Source organism: Lampetra fluviatilis, chromosome 68 (genome assembly GCF_964198595.1).
Source record: "Lampetra fluviatilis chromosome 68, kcLamFluv1.1, whole genome shotgun sequence".
Taxonomy (NCBI): domain Eukaryota; kingdom Metazoa; phylum Chordata; class Hyperoartia; order Petromyzontiformes; family Petromyzontidae; genus Lampetra; species Lampetra fluviatilis.
Window position 1 is genome coordinate 5,246,265 of NC_136342.1, and position 14,900 is coordinate 5,261,164.

At 50.0% G+C, this 14,900-nt stretch overlaps 1 protein-coding gene across 5 annotated transcripts in view; it reads right to left on the reverse strand.

The window, feature by feature from the left end:
* LOC144952557 (long-chain fatty acid transport protein 1-like) overlaps nucleotides 1-3,256 on the reverse strand; it is a 115,423-nt gene extending 112,167 nt beyond the window's left edge. For 4 of the 5 annotated variants that reach the window (XM_078883018.1, XM_078883016.1, XM_078883013.1 and 1 more), the window contains exon 1: nucleotides 2,811-3,256. The gene's annotated coding sequence lies outside the window, so the exon portion shown is untranslated. The remainder of the gene's footprint in view (nucleotides 1-2,810) is intronic. The other variant, XM_078883015.1, reaches the window with a different exon arrangement.
* Between the last annotated feature and the right edge of the window lie 11,644 nt (nucleotides 3,257-14,900).

Consider the following 14,900-nt stretch of genomic DNA (forward strand, 5'->3'; position numbering starts at 1 on the left):
GGGATGAACGATTAATCGATTTCAAATCGAAATCGCAATTTAAAACAATGAAATTAGCAAATCGCAAAGGCTGCGAATTTTTTGCGATTTGAAAATTCCTGAGGAGAGGTTTTCCTCTTTTTTCTGGCAACAAAACAGATGTGTTCAGATGTTAGAACACCAAACTGAAACCTTTCACAAGGAACCACGTCTGCAATGACCACGATACTTGTGGTGATAATGCGAACAAACAACTCTGATAATATCTGTGGCATTGCCTTTGCAACTGAGACAGCTTTCTTTAGGGCCTAGTCTCAAAACGGTGCTAGACCAGAGGACGCCAAAAGGCGTAGAAAAAACATCCTCCCCTTTATAAAACATACTCTGATCATATATATTATACATACACACACTCACTCATACATACAGACAGACAGACACACACACATACATACATACACACACTCACTCATACATACACAAGAGACATTTACTCACTCATACATACATACACACACTCATACATGCATACAGACACTCATACATACAGACACACACTCACTCATACATACACAATAGACATTTACTCACTCATACATACAGACACACACTCATACATGCACACAGACACATACTCATACATACATACAGACACACACTCATACATACATACATACACACACTCATACATACACACACTCATACATACATACAGACACACACTCATACATACATACAGACACACACTCACTCATACATACATACAGACACACACACATACATACAGACACACACTCATACATACACATACTCATACATACAGACACACATTCATACAGACACACACTCATACATACATACAGACACATACTCATACATACATACAGACATACACTCATTCATACATACAGACACATACTCACTCACTCATACATACATACAAACACACACTCACTCATACATACATACAGACACACACACATACATACATACAGACACACACTCATACATACACATACTCATACATACAGACACACATTCATACAGACACACACTCATACATACATACAGACACACACTCATACATACATACAGACATACACTCATTCATACATACAGACACACACTCACTCATATATACAGACACTCACTCAAACATACATACAGACACACATACATACATACAGACACACATACATACATACAGACACACATACATACATACAAACACACTCTCACTCATACATACAGACACTCACTCATACACTCGCCTCCTGTATACCAGGCGAGGTAGTCAACATCTCCTAGCCACCGTGATGATGAGAGAGAGAGCGAAACACTGAAACTCCAAATCTACAGCAGCAGCAGGCATCGTCAGGGTCGGGATCGAACCCACGACCTCCTGTAGACCAGGCGAGGTAGTCAACATCTCCTAGCCACCACGATGATGATGAGAGAGACGCAAACTTCAAATATAACGAACCCACGATCTCCTACATACCAGGCGAGGTAGTCAACATCTCCTAGCCACCGTGATGATGATGAGAGAGAGACGCAAACTCCAAATATACAGCAGCAGCAACAGGCATCGGCCAGGGTCGGGATGGAACCCACGATCTCCTGCATACCAGGCGAGGTAGTCAACATCTCCTAGCCACCGTGATGATGATGAGAGAGAAACACTGAAACCACAAATCTACAGCAGCAGCAGGCATCGTCAAGGTCGTGATCGAACCCACGACCTCCTGCGTACCAGGCGAGGTAGTCAACATCTCCTACCCACTGTTCCTACCTCCACTCGTCACCTCTTCTTTCTCTTCTTTGCCGCTGCCACTGTTCGCTGTCGTTTTGTCGCGAAAAAATAAAAATCTGAAACTTTAAAAACAAAAAAACATCCCAGACGCGGTGCGGGCCACGGGCCGCGGTCGCTGCCCCCCCCCCTGCCGGGTTTGGGTCGCCTCACCCGGCGCGGGATCTAGGCGAGGCCGGGGCTCTCGCGAGGCCTACCCTACGGCACTACGTATCTCTTACAAAGTAGTAAACAATTAATAACGATAACAACGACAACAACAACACCACCACTACTACTAATGTAACGTCCTCCCCTCACCCCCCTTTGTACCTAAAGTCGCTACAAACGATGCGAGGTCGTTACTAAAATGTCAACAAACGCGAAATCGCGAGTTTCCCCACATCCCTCGTTTAGAAGGCACCAACAAAAATAAACCACAGAGACAGAGAGACACAGCGAGAGAGACAGAGACAGAGAGACACAGCGAGAGAGACAGAGACACAGAGACAGAGAGACACAGCGAGAGAGATAGAGACACAGACAGAGACACGGAGACAGAGAGACACAGCGAGAGAGACACAGAGACACACAGACAGATACACAGAGACACACAGACAGAGACACAGCGAGAGAGACAGAGAGAGACACAGAGAGACAGACAGAGAGGCACAGAGAGACAGAGACACACAGACACAGAGACACACAGACACAGAGACACACAGACACAGAGACACACAGAGAGACAGACAGAGAGACACAGAGACAGAGAGAGACACAGACAGACAGACAGAGAGACAGGGAGACAGCGAGACACAGAGACACAGCGAGAGAGAGACACAGACAGAGACACAGACAGAGAGACACAGAGACACAGCGAGAGAGAGACACAGACAGAGACAGACAGAGAGACACAGAGACACAGCGAGAGAGAGACACAGACAGAGAGACACAGAGACACAGACAGAGAGAGACACAGACACAGAGAGACACAGAGAGAGAGAGGGAAGTTGTTTTGTGTAATGTGCGCTGCGATATTTACAAGTTACAACTCAAGTCGCCTTGAGAGCGCCGCCAAAGCGTCCCGCGTCCAAGTGGGGAAGGCGGCGGCGGCGGTGAGTGACAGACGAGGGTGGTGGTGATGGTGGTGGTGAGATAGTGATGGTGAGATAGTGATGGTGAGATAGTGATGGTGGTGGTGAGGTGATGGTGAGGATGAGGTGAGGGTGAGGTGATGGTGGTGGTGGTGAGGGTGGTGATGGTGAGGGTGGTGATGGTGAGGTGATGGTGAGGGTGGTGATGGTGAGGTGAGGGTGGTGGTGGTGAGGGTGGTGGTGGAGGTGATGGTGAGATAGTGAGGGTGGTGGTGGTGAGATAGTGAGGGTGGTGAGGGTGGTGGTGGTGGGGGTGCACTATCACCCACTCACCCGACCCACGCACTCTGGACTTGGGGTAACCCCAGCCACGCTGCCACCTGGCGGTCAACCTCGCCACGACATCTCCCCCCACCCCCCTCACCACCACCCCCCTCACCCCCACACCCCCTCCCCCCACACCCCCTCCCCCCACACCCCCTCCCCCCTCACCCCCTCCCCCCACACCACCACCCCCACCACCACCACCCCCACCACCACCACCACTACCACCACCCCCACCACCACCTCCACCACCCCCACCACCCCCACCACCACAACCACCACCCCCACCACCACCACTACCACACCCCCACCACCACTACCACACCCCCACCACACCCACCACCGCCACCACTACCACACCACCACCACCACCACCACTACCACACCACCACCACCAACACCCTCTGGTTAAACCCAGGATGGATCGTAGGCAGGCCAGCCTAAATGTTTCCAACCGGCGAAGATGCTCCATTAGGGGGGTCCACGTTTCGCAAACGTAGAGAAGGGAGGGAATGACCGTGGCCGAGAAGACCTGAAGCTTCGTGCGGAGCGACAGACCAGGTAGCTTCCACACAGCGTTACGCAACCGATGAAAAGATATTGCCGCTCGACTGATTCGGAGTGAGACCTCTGCTGTTAAACGGAGTCGGTCATAAGCACACTGCCCAGGTATGGGCAACTCTCCACTCTCTCCACTACTGCCCCATCACCGATTGGAAGTTGTGGGGGTGGAGTGCCCGATGATACAAAATACCCAGGCAGGTGCTTAGTTTTGGTGGGGTTGATGGTAAGGCTCCACCTCTTAGTGGCACGCTGTAGGTTTAGCAGCAGCGCCTCCAACTCCTCCTCTGAGTGAGCGGAAATTACCAGATCATCGGCATACATAAGGTGGTTGACCAATAGGGAGCCATCAGCCTCCCATTGTATCTGTACCAGATGAAAATTCCTCTGGTACAGCCATCAAAGGCTTCACGAACTACGTGGTCGAAAAAGATGTTCAATAATGTGGGAGCCAGAGGACATCCCTGTCGTACCCCAAGGTGTACGGCAGCCGGGACGGCTGAGTGCTACGTGGGGGGGGGGGGGGGGGGGGGTGATGTAGTGACTGAGTCGCGTACCGCCGGGCGTGGAACTAACCGGGCCAAGGGACACCCCGCTATGTACTGTCAGGCGTGGGTGCGGACAGTACCCACCCTGCGAGGGTGGGGTGCGGACAGTGCCTGGGCCCCCAGCGGATAGGGGATCCCGTGTCGGGGGCAGAGCCTGGAGGGGAGTGAAAAAGCCGATCCCCGAGGGGAAGATCGGCAGTTCGAGCTGGGAAGCAGACTCTGGGCTGAACCCTGAAGAGGACTCCACAAGGGGACTCGGACTCGAGTAAGGGAGTAGGTGGAGTGTGCGGTAGCGCGTGTCAGGTTAGCTCGGTCCGTTGGGTTACCACCGTAGCTATCCGCGTGAAGGGGCCATTACCCCTTGGGTTAATGTGTTAGCTTGTTAATGTTAATACATGTGTAGGACTCGTACTCCGGTTGTCTTTCTCATTCCGTTTATTCGCACTTTAGAGTTCACACCTTCTCCTCGTTGGCTCCGTTACACTATCCGCCATCAACGACACTCTATGTCTCTCCGTTCGCTCTCCTGCTCTCCCAAGGTCCGTTACTCCGCTGCTACCCTGTTCTCTATTCCTCCGATGCACTGGTACCACTGCTACCGAACTCTGCATTCTCTCTCTCCACTGCTACCGTACTCTGTCCTATCTCTATCCACTGTTACCGTACACTATCCTATCTCTATCCACTGTTACCGTACTCTATCCTATCTCTATCCACTGCTACCGTTATCGTATCTTCTCTACTCACTGCTGCTCCATCTCTCTCCCTGGCACCAACCGCTCCAGCTCCAATCCCAATCAAGACTCCCGTCTCTCTATTACGCTATCCTCTTATCCCCACACCAATCAGTCCCAATCAATTATCTCACCCCCCCGCTTCGTCACTCGCCCCCAGGCCCCCAGCCTCACGTGGCCTTGTTATTCCGGCCAGAGCGGCGCCGGTCATTAACTACTCACCCTCCTAACCAATCACCGGCCTGCATCCTCGGTTACCCCTAACACCTGTCGCCCCTCTTAGCGACGTCTCCATCACGCCCGACAACAACAACCCCGTCCTCAGATACCCCCCACTGTACACCGCTCGCTTGCATAGCAACAGAACAACAGAACGCGTGGCGCGTCATATTTCAAGTCCTACACATGTGTTGCCTCCTATGCGTGGTTGAGAGTGTGTATATACCCACTACAGAGACATTTATCGGTGATTTTGCAGATATTGTATCGATTTCCAATTTTTATTATACACAGCGACCGAAAACAGAAGAGAATAAAGTTTCAGAGCAGTCAATTTGAACAAATTGAAGGTCAGTTATATACAGTGCTACAGTGACATGAAGTGAGGTGTTTTATGACGTAGTTTTGTGCAAGAATCACTGCCATTGATACAGTGCTACAGTGAAATGCAGTGAAGTGTTTGATGACTTCATTTCGTGCAAGATTCACTGCCATTAAATTTACACTAGATACAATTATACTGAATTTTTTCGTAAATGTTACAGCTTTCGTCCTAGGACAGGCAAAGATGCTAGTTGATCATATTAGTCGCAAAAGCCTGCTACGTGTTAAACCAACGTTAGGAATTTATCAACAATCCGCAAACAAAAGCAACGAAGCACTCAAATGCTGTCCCCGTGACCCTCAAGTCCACACGACACAACCTCCTGGAGCCGTGACCTGAGACATTTGCACGGTACAACACAGTGCCGGATGAAGCTAGTGCGGTGCATGTAGCATCTTCTCTAACCTATGTAGTATGGTTCCAGGGAGACTTGACACGTAGTTGGAGGCACACGCTTATTTATTAACACCAGCACGTAACTCGGAAGCTTACAGTAACTGAAGGGGTATCGGCCCCTTCACCCGTCTAGCTACGGAACACAACAGCCTAGCTCACAGCTAGCTTACCCTAGGTTACGGCACCCCGAATACCCAGAGCCCGCTCTTAGAAGAGCGTCGGTTCTGGGCTCTGGGGGCCACGCCGCTGGCTTGCCTGGTCGGTCCTTAAAAGGACAGCGATCCCAGGGAGTTCCAGGGCCGGTCTAGCTGGTCTTCTTTCTTCACTGGTTACAGCTTAACACTAGACCCAGAGCCCTTCGGCTCACCGCCTTAAATAGCCATCTCCCCCCGAGGGGAGGGGCTGTGGGGGATCACAGCGTACGGCGAGGACATCGCTGCGAGCACCTGCTCCGCGTACCGACGTAGCCACGCCCATTGTGTTTGTTTGCCACCCGCGGCAAGTCTAAATCAGGCCGTCTACAACGGCTACAACGGCTCTACACCTATACAAGGCTTTTTTTGTCTGTCTGTGTGTGGACGAAACTTGCGAAGGATTTGGCTCACGAACCGTGGGGTTTACGCTGAAAAAAAGTACCCAGGTACCACGCCATAGGTCCCGTGGTGAGCCAGCGCTATTCCATGTTCGCATCCGTCACCTTAAAAGTAGTTTAATTAACCATGTTTTAACGATTCATTACTATTTATATTCTTGCTTGCGTTGCGATCGAAACGTCGTAGTTTTTGGCTATTTTTGTAATTTTCTTTGAACCTATCTACGTGACTTTACCGAAAGAACCGAGAATATGAATTCCTGCAGTCACGAACGCTTTAATTCAAAATTCATTACTATTGAATTATTAGATTACGCCACTCACAGCGCGCCAAAGCACGCGTCTGCGCATGCGCGACTCAGCTGACCGGGGGTTGCCCCTAGCAACGCGCATCGTGCAGACACTGCTCAGGATAACACACAGATTTACAGCTCCCTTCCAACATTTATAAACATTATACTGTTTACTACTTAGTATTACTGTTAACTGTTTACTACTTAGTATTGCTGTTGTTTCATATAATTAAATGATAGGATTAACCAATGTTTGATGATAGTAAATATACACTATGTAATACGATTTTTCTCCCTGGATTGTAAGTGTTATTTTATTATTTCCATTCTACGTGACTTTACCGAAAGAACCAAGAAGATTAATCCCTGCAGTCACGAAAGCTTTAAATCGAAATGTTATGCTCATAGTTCGAGGTAACATAAGTTGATTTAGTATTCGTTTACTTTCATTTATTTACCAAATTTTACACAGAAAATGGCGGACCAACATCGTCATCGCACATATTTATTATTATACGTGCGCATTTCCCGTTATCCTTCCTACTTTCGCTACTGTCACATAGATAGAAAACTAATTTTACAACAATAAAGTTAGTCAAAGTAAAATGTATAATATTTGTGTGTGCCTGTAAGTCGATGTGTTTGCGTGAGTTAATGTGTGTGTGTGAGTCGATGTGTGTGTGTAAGTCGATATGTGTGTAAGTCGATATGTGTGTGTAAGTCAATGTGTGTGTGTGTGGGTCCATGTGTGTAAGTCGATGTGTGTGTGTGTGAGTCGATGTGTGTGTGTGTGTGTGGATCCATGTGTGTAAGTCGATGTGTGTGTGTGTGTGGGTCGATGTGTATAAGTCGATATGTGTGTGTGTAGGTCAATGTGTGTAAGTCGATATGTGTGTGTAAGTCAAAGTGTGTGTGTGTGGGTCCATGTGTGTAAGTCGATGTGTGTGTGTGTGGGTTGATGTGTGTGTAAGTCGATGTGTGTTTGAGTCCATATGGGTGTTTGCGTGTAAGTCGATGTGTTTGTGTGTGTGGGTCGATGTCTGTGTGTGTGTAAGTCCGTGTGTGTGTGTGTGACCGTGTGTGTGTGACTGTGTGTATGTGTGACTGTGTGTGTGACTGTGTGTGTGACCGTGTCGGTGTGTGACTGTGTGTGTGTGACTGTGTGTGTGTGTGACTGTGTGTGTGTGTGTGACTGTGTGTGTGTGACTGTGTGTGTGTGACTGTGTGTATGTGTGACTGTGTCTGTGTGTGACCAGGCGCCTAAATTAGCACTGAATAGCTACACAAGAGAATACGTTACTGTGTTAAATAAGGGCACATCGTGTAATCACCATACTGCAGCCTAAATGTACAGCGCTGCACATAACACTGAACTTTGGATGAGATACTTCTTCATCCTTGCTCTCAAGATTGTATTAAAGTTACATGGGTACAAGTCTGACTCGACTTATTCGATTGCAAGTAACATTCACAATAAGGCAAGTGGCAAGCTTCGTTGTTAACTAGGCCTGATATTTATCATAACGATTTAACAGCATTATAAAGGCATTTACAGCATTATAACGGCAATCCTAACATTATAACAGCATTCCCAGTATTATGAGAACATAAACGAACTTACAGACAATGCTTCTTAAAGTCCCACAATGAACAAATGCACCTATCTTCACTGAGACGCTATTTGTGCCTCCATTTTGTACTCTGTGTAATGGCTGATACCCTGCCTCATGGCTTAGAGGATGTCAAATCGTCACTTCCTGGTCACGTGACCATATTCAACATCATATCAGGAAATTCCTGTGTACACACACCCCCACACCTGCCATGAGGCAGAACAAGCCCCGCGCTAATTGCTTTTTTCAAGCTATCAATTCCGGTTGAGTGATTCTGCACTTGCGCTATTACTATAGTACTAGACCGCCTTCAACTTTTATGAACGACTGGGTGTTGAAGGTTAGCGATTTGTCGTATTATCTGGCTGTATAGCAAATGAAAAAATACAATTACTTTACTATGCAAGTCAAAAATTTGTGTTTTAATATTTACGTTTTTTTTTTGAGCATCTTTATAACATATGCTACAAGCCCCGCACTAGCTTCATCCGGCCCTGAGCTGATCGCAATGAACAAATGAGAATATCGCTCACCCGGACGCCTTCACAGCCGCCCAGAGACCTCCACGAAGCACAAATTAGACCGCGGCGAACAACTTAAAATGTCATCTTCATTGAGCAATTCACATTGAAAGGAATCGTTACGTTAAAATTTAACACAACAAAACAATTTATAGAAAAGTATTTTTATTGGAAAAAATAATTTGTCATCTCCAACTGTTCGGTGGGGCGAATCGCGCTCGGTAGCCGATAGCCACACACAAGCGGTGAGGATCGCCACGACACCGCTCACTCTCATAGTCGGAGAAGCTTACAAACCACGTTACATCATTTGCCAGTATCAAAGTGGTGAAATTGAAAGAATAGGTTGTACACCCTCTCCGGCGATAACGCAGGAGTGTTCTGTTAAGATGCTCAGACGCCGGATAGATTTTTCCCTTTGCAAAGGGATCAAGTCTGCATTAACCACACGCAGCACTTGTGGAAAAACATGCTCTGATAATGATAATAAGAATAATCTATGCGCTGTCTTCGAAACTGATTGGCCTACAAAGGACAATGCAAGCATCAGAACATTTATAGCTCGGGGTTTTGAGCAGCTATATCGTAGAATACCTTCTTGCCGGTGTAGTGACATTGAATGAGTCACTGGAGCGCGTACTGCTGGGAGATTGGTAGACATTGGAATTAGGGGTAGTGTGATGCTGCCGCCACGAAGCCGTTCGGCAGGCGCCCCATCCCCGACCTCGCCACCACCAAGCGACGGAGCCAACCCCTCGTCCCCCTCACCTCACCTCACATGAACACACCCGCACGCATTTCCCCCCCCCCCCCCCATAGAGCTCCGAGGGGAGGTCACCTGGCCGACCGGTTTTAATCCGAGAAGCCCTTATCGGGATTAACTTTCACGGTTTCCGGCGACCAGGGAATTGGACGACCTCCCCCGACGCTACTTCGCACCGCGGCACCGCGACCGGCCTTAAGATGGTATGGTCGCGGCAAAGGGCATTCGGCCACCGCGGTTGAAACGCATCCCCCCACACACACCCCCATGGATCGACGAGACAGGCAGAGGAGGGACGGGGCGGCATAGTTTAGCGTGCCAAAGCGGGCTCGAGTGCGTAGGTGCCATTGTTAGGGAAGTTAAAGGATAGGGCTGGAATTGCAAATAATCAGAGAGGCGACTCGGGCGCATAGTGCGCAATTGATGGGGCAGGTGGTGGGGACATGCGGAGGCTCCGCGCTTAACTTCCACAGCAGGCCGCTGCATAATGTGCATGACCAAGGCGCCATGCATGAGAAAGGGATTAATTAGAATAAACGCCGCAACACGCAGCACATCCGATTAGCATATCAAAGGCGCCCGGAACCGCCGCACGCGCCCTGACGGGCGCGCGCGCCCATTGTTAAAGAAAAACTGGAAGGGGAGCGACGACAGGCGGAGCAACATCCCTTTGATGTAGGGACGATAAAAAGGGGGCGAAAACGAGAGATCTCTCTCTTACTCCAGCGCCAGGCGACAAGACGCTCTCCAGCCCAGCGACCCGGACGTCCGTGCGACGCATCGAGGTACGCTGCTAGCACGGGATCATCGGACCGCCGTGGGCACCTAACAGTGAGTAAGAAGGCGAATTAAGATCATAGCCGATAAATAGGGAATAGGTCCAGGGGTAGTAGAATAGGCCAGCCTCGTCGATTCATACTGACTCAACGACCAGTCCCAGGTAGCAAACAATAAATCCTTAATAGCTGATCGTGTCTCCGTGTAATTTCGCTGAGAAGTGGGAACGCATGTGCTGCTGTGTACACAGCGGCTCGCCACGTAGGAGCGTTGCGTAGAGCGGCGCACGAGTGGGTGTCGCGTGTGTGCAGGTGTGTGCGCTCGTAGTGTGGGGGAAGGGGTCGGTGCGTCCGCAGGTCCCCGCTCCGTCTATCGCCGCAGGGACTCGCGCAGTGTGAGGGCAGCGTCATTCGCCCTCCGACCCCTGACCCCCGTTTAATAGCGCGTGATTCGTGGAGAGACAACGCAGCGTTTACAGGTGAACGAGAGCGTGCGGCGAGCTATGCCTCTCACACGAGCTCACGGAGGGACGGACCAGGGTGGGGAGCCGTCGGGCGATGAGCCCAGCGACGGCAGCAGCTGCTCGCAGAGTAGCGAGGGGTCGACGAACGGCAGAGCCCCTGCCATAGGCACGGAGCAGGGAGGGACTTCGGGGACCAGCGGCCCCAACAGTAGCAGTGCGTTCTACCGGTTGGACCTGTGGGCAAGGCACGGAGCCCTCTGGGGGATCTAGAGGGGTGCTGGGCCGAGGGCGGAGCCTGGCTACGCTGGGCAGGATAAAAGGGCGAGCTCCGACTCACAGTCAGGGCTGCTGCGATCTGGAGTGGAACTCGTGGTGCCGTCGTCATCGTGATCTTCGTCCTCTTCAAGCTGTGGGCCTGGCAGCGTGTCGGCTGTCCCGACCCGGTGTGTGGTCATCCCCTAAAGCTGTGAAGGCCGGAATAAAAGAGAGAGGGTACCTCCTATTGGTACACTACACCAGTATCAAAATGATGAACAATAAGAATAGGATGTACACCCATTCCGGCAGTAACACAGGAGTTGTATTTCAAACACCAAATAGATACATTTTGCAAGGAAATCAAGTTACTGCATTCAGCACACACAGTACGTGTGGTGGACATGCAAACGAACATGCTTTGATAATAATAATAATAATGTTACATGCATCGTACTTAATTTGGAGCTTTCGTGACTGCAGGAATTACTCTTTGGTTGTTTCGGTAAAGTCACGTATGAAGAGAAAATAATAAATTAAATACTAGCATACGAGGTTTCGATTGCAACACAAGCAATCATCATTGTGTTGCCATCGAAACGTCGTATGCTAGTATTTAATTGATTATTTTATCTTTATACGTGACTTTACCGAAACAACCAAAGAATAATACATGCATCGTGTTTTAAACTAATTGATCTATAGCCTTCTTCATGGCCTCATCTCACCACCAGTGTCAGGCCAGAGAGAACGCCAAAAGGCGGAGGGTACAAGCACGATGCAAGCATCAGAACGCTTACAGCTCGGGTCGAGCAGCTATATCATGGAACACCTTTTTGCTGCTATAAAAATGATGAAAAATTTCAATGGGTTGGACACCTTTTCTGGCGATAAAATGTTCAAACACCAAATAGACACACACACACATTGCAAGGAAATCAAGTCTGCATTAACCACACAGATTACTCGTGTAGCGGGTTCACTTGAGAGACACACTCATTCGGGAGGCAAGACGTTTCTTCTACGACCACAACGGGGTAACTACATAACCAGTAACCACAACGGGGTAACTACATAACTGGTAACCACCACGGGGTAACTATATAAACGGGTCAGATCAGTCGGCTGACCCACGATGCCGAGCATGAAGACCGGAGACCGAGGAGAAATCGCAGCACGGCAGGTTCCATTCCAGCAGACAGCCCCGATGCGGCCCCGGGACCTCCCTTTTATGCCCCCCAGCGTGGGGGGCATAACTCACCAGAACCAGAAGGTTCTGGGCCCTACACCACGTGTCCCTTCTGTCACCCTTGGCCCACATCCTTACCCTGTCCTGTCACGTGACCTTGCCAGCCAACCGGGCAGCTACGTCCCCAGATGCCCCCTCTCTGCCAGCCACCAGAACCATGACCCCCTAGGGACCCTTTCCATGACATCGCGCACCCTGCTGGTGACCCATTATACGTCACTACACTTGTGGCACACTACTTTCTGATGATGATAATGTTACATGTGTAGGGGTGTTACGGGAGGAAAACGGACGGTTACACAGGTGTGTCCACAATCACGTCCGCAACGGTTACCACCCTGGGGGGGGGGGCTGTGGGGGGATGCTGTGATCCCACACAGCCCCGCCCCTCGGTGGCAAGTTGGTATAAAAAGCGGAGAGCCAGAGAGCTCGAGGCAGACGTTGGGAACGGGTCAAGATGAAGAACCAGTGAAGATCGAAGGCCAGCTAGCTAGTCCCTGGAACTCCTCTGGTTGCTGTCCTTCTAAGGGCCGGCCAGAGCAAGCCAGCGGTGCGACTCCGGAGCCGCGAAGGTCGACGTCCTTCTGAGGGCCGACTTCGTGTGGCTGGTAGTCGGGATCTGTGCCTATCCAGGGCCAGATCAGGTAGTCTCCTTGAGAGGATGGGTGTGAGAATAAGTGGGAGCTAGCCTGGGAGTACTTGCCCTTAATAAACGGGTGACGAGGCTGCTACCTCTTCAGTTCTACGCTGTACTTACATAAGTGTTAATAAACGGGTGTTGCCTCAAGCTCGACTGTTCCTGTCGTCACTACACATGCATTCATACTCTTTGGTTCTTTCGGTAAAGTCACGTAGGTATAAAATATAATAAATGTTCCTGCCGTGGTTTTCCCACCTGATGACGATTGCTTGTGTTGCAATCGAAACGTCGTGATTTAATTTAAATTTTTTTATACCCCACGTGACTTTACCGAAAGAACCAAAATCCCTGCGGTCACAGAAATTTCAAATCGGGTTCCATGCCTTGTCTTTGAAACTGATTGGTCTGCACCAGAGACGGCAGCCTTCTTCATGGGCTTGTCTCTGTACCAGTGTTAGATCAGAGAATGACGCCAAAAAGTCGAATGGCACAATGGCAATGCAAGCCTCGGAACGCCGATAGCTCGGCTCGAGCGGTTATGTCGTGGGATAAACTTTTGCAAGTGTAATAAACCCACTCTGGACGATATCGCGTTCTCTTGTCTTGTCTTTATTCGTTTCTTTTCCCCGTTCACAGCTCTCTCTCTCTCACACTGGGTTCCTTTTCCCGTTACTCCCGTCACTCCCTTCCGAGTGTGGCGTCGCTCGCTTCCCTCGCCCCCCACACCGCTGGCTGACGGCGTTCGGGAGACAGCCTCCGGCCTGCCACGTGGCCGCTGGCTAACGGCGTTGGGAGACAGCCTCCGGCCTGCCACGTGGCCGCTGGCGTACCGGAGGCACAAGACGTGGTCTCTCCTCGAAGCTCTTCACACTGACCACGAGCTGTCTCTCTCCACCCCTTATATCACCTGGCTCACGTGATGCCACGCAGCCAATCATAAGCCTCTCCCATGGAACCTTCTAGATGTTGCTATACAGCCACAGGGCCACGCCCCTGGCTCGACATCCCATTGGCTGCGGGCTGAGGCCGGCAGAGCCTATCACCATCGCTCAGTTACCCCCCCCCCCCCCAGGTCCATCCTCATATTACACCAGTATCCAAAATAACGAAGAATAAGGATCGGCTGTACATCCTTTCAGGCGGTATGCCAAATTTGCCCTAAACATCACGCGTTTAGGGCATTTGGCTGCTATAAATTCCCACGGGATGTTGAGATATCGTTTGTGATAAGCCGGTCAGGGCTTCTAAAGAAATAACTAATAGCTCAGTGGGCTTTAAGGGGCCGTCCATAAATGACGTCACGCACCTAGGGGGGGGGGGGGTCAGACATTTGTGACGATGTGTGACGAGGGGGGGAAATGTGACGTCACATCAAAAGACAACACGTTCTACTTAATTAAATAGACTTTTTAATAAATGTTTTCTCCTACAACATCAGAGTGCAGCACCACATTAAATACGCACTACAATGACAATAGTTTAAAGCGATTTGAAGCATGTTTTATATTTTGAGTGGGGGGCAGAGCTTTGTGACGTCATTTTTGAGGGGGGTCTGACTTTTGTGACGCCGTGTGACGAGGGGGGGGGTCAAAAATCGTCAAAAATCGCGTGACGTCATTTATGGACGGCCCCTAACTGGTAACATAATAAAATAGTATGTGAGCGTGTTAAGCAGACGTTGGGATTCCTGCCTTATCATCCGACG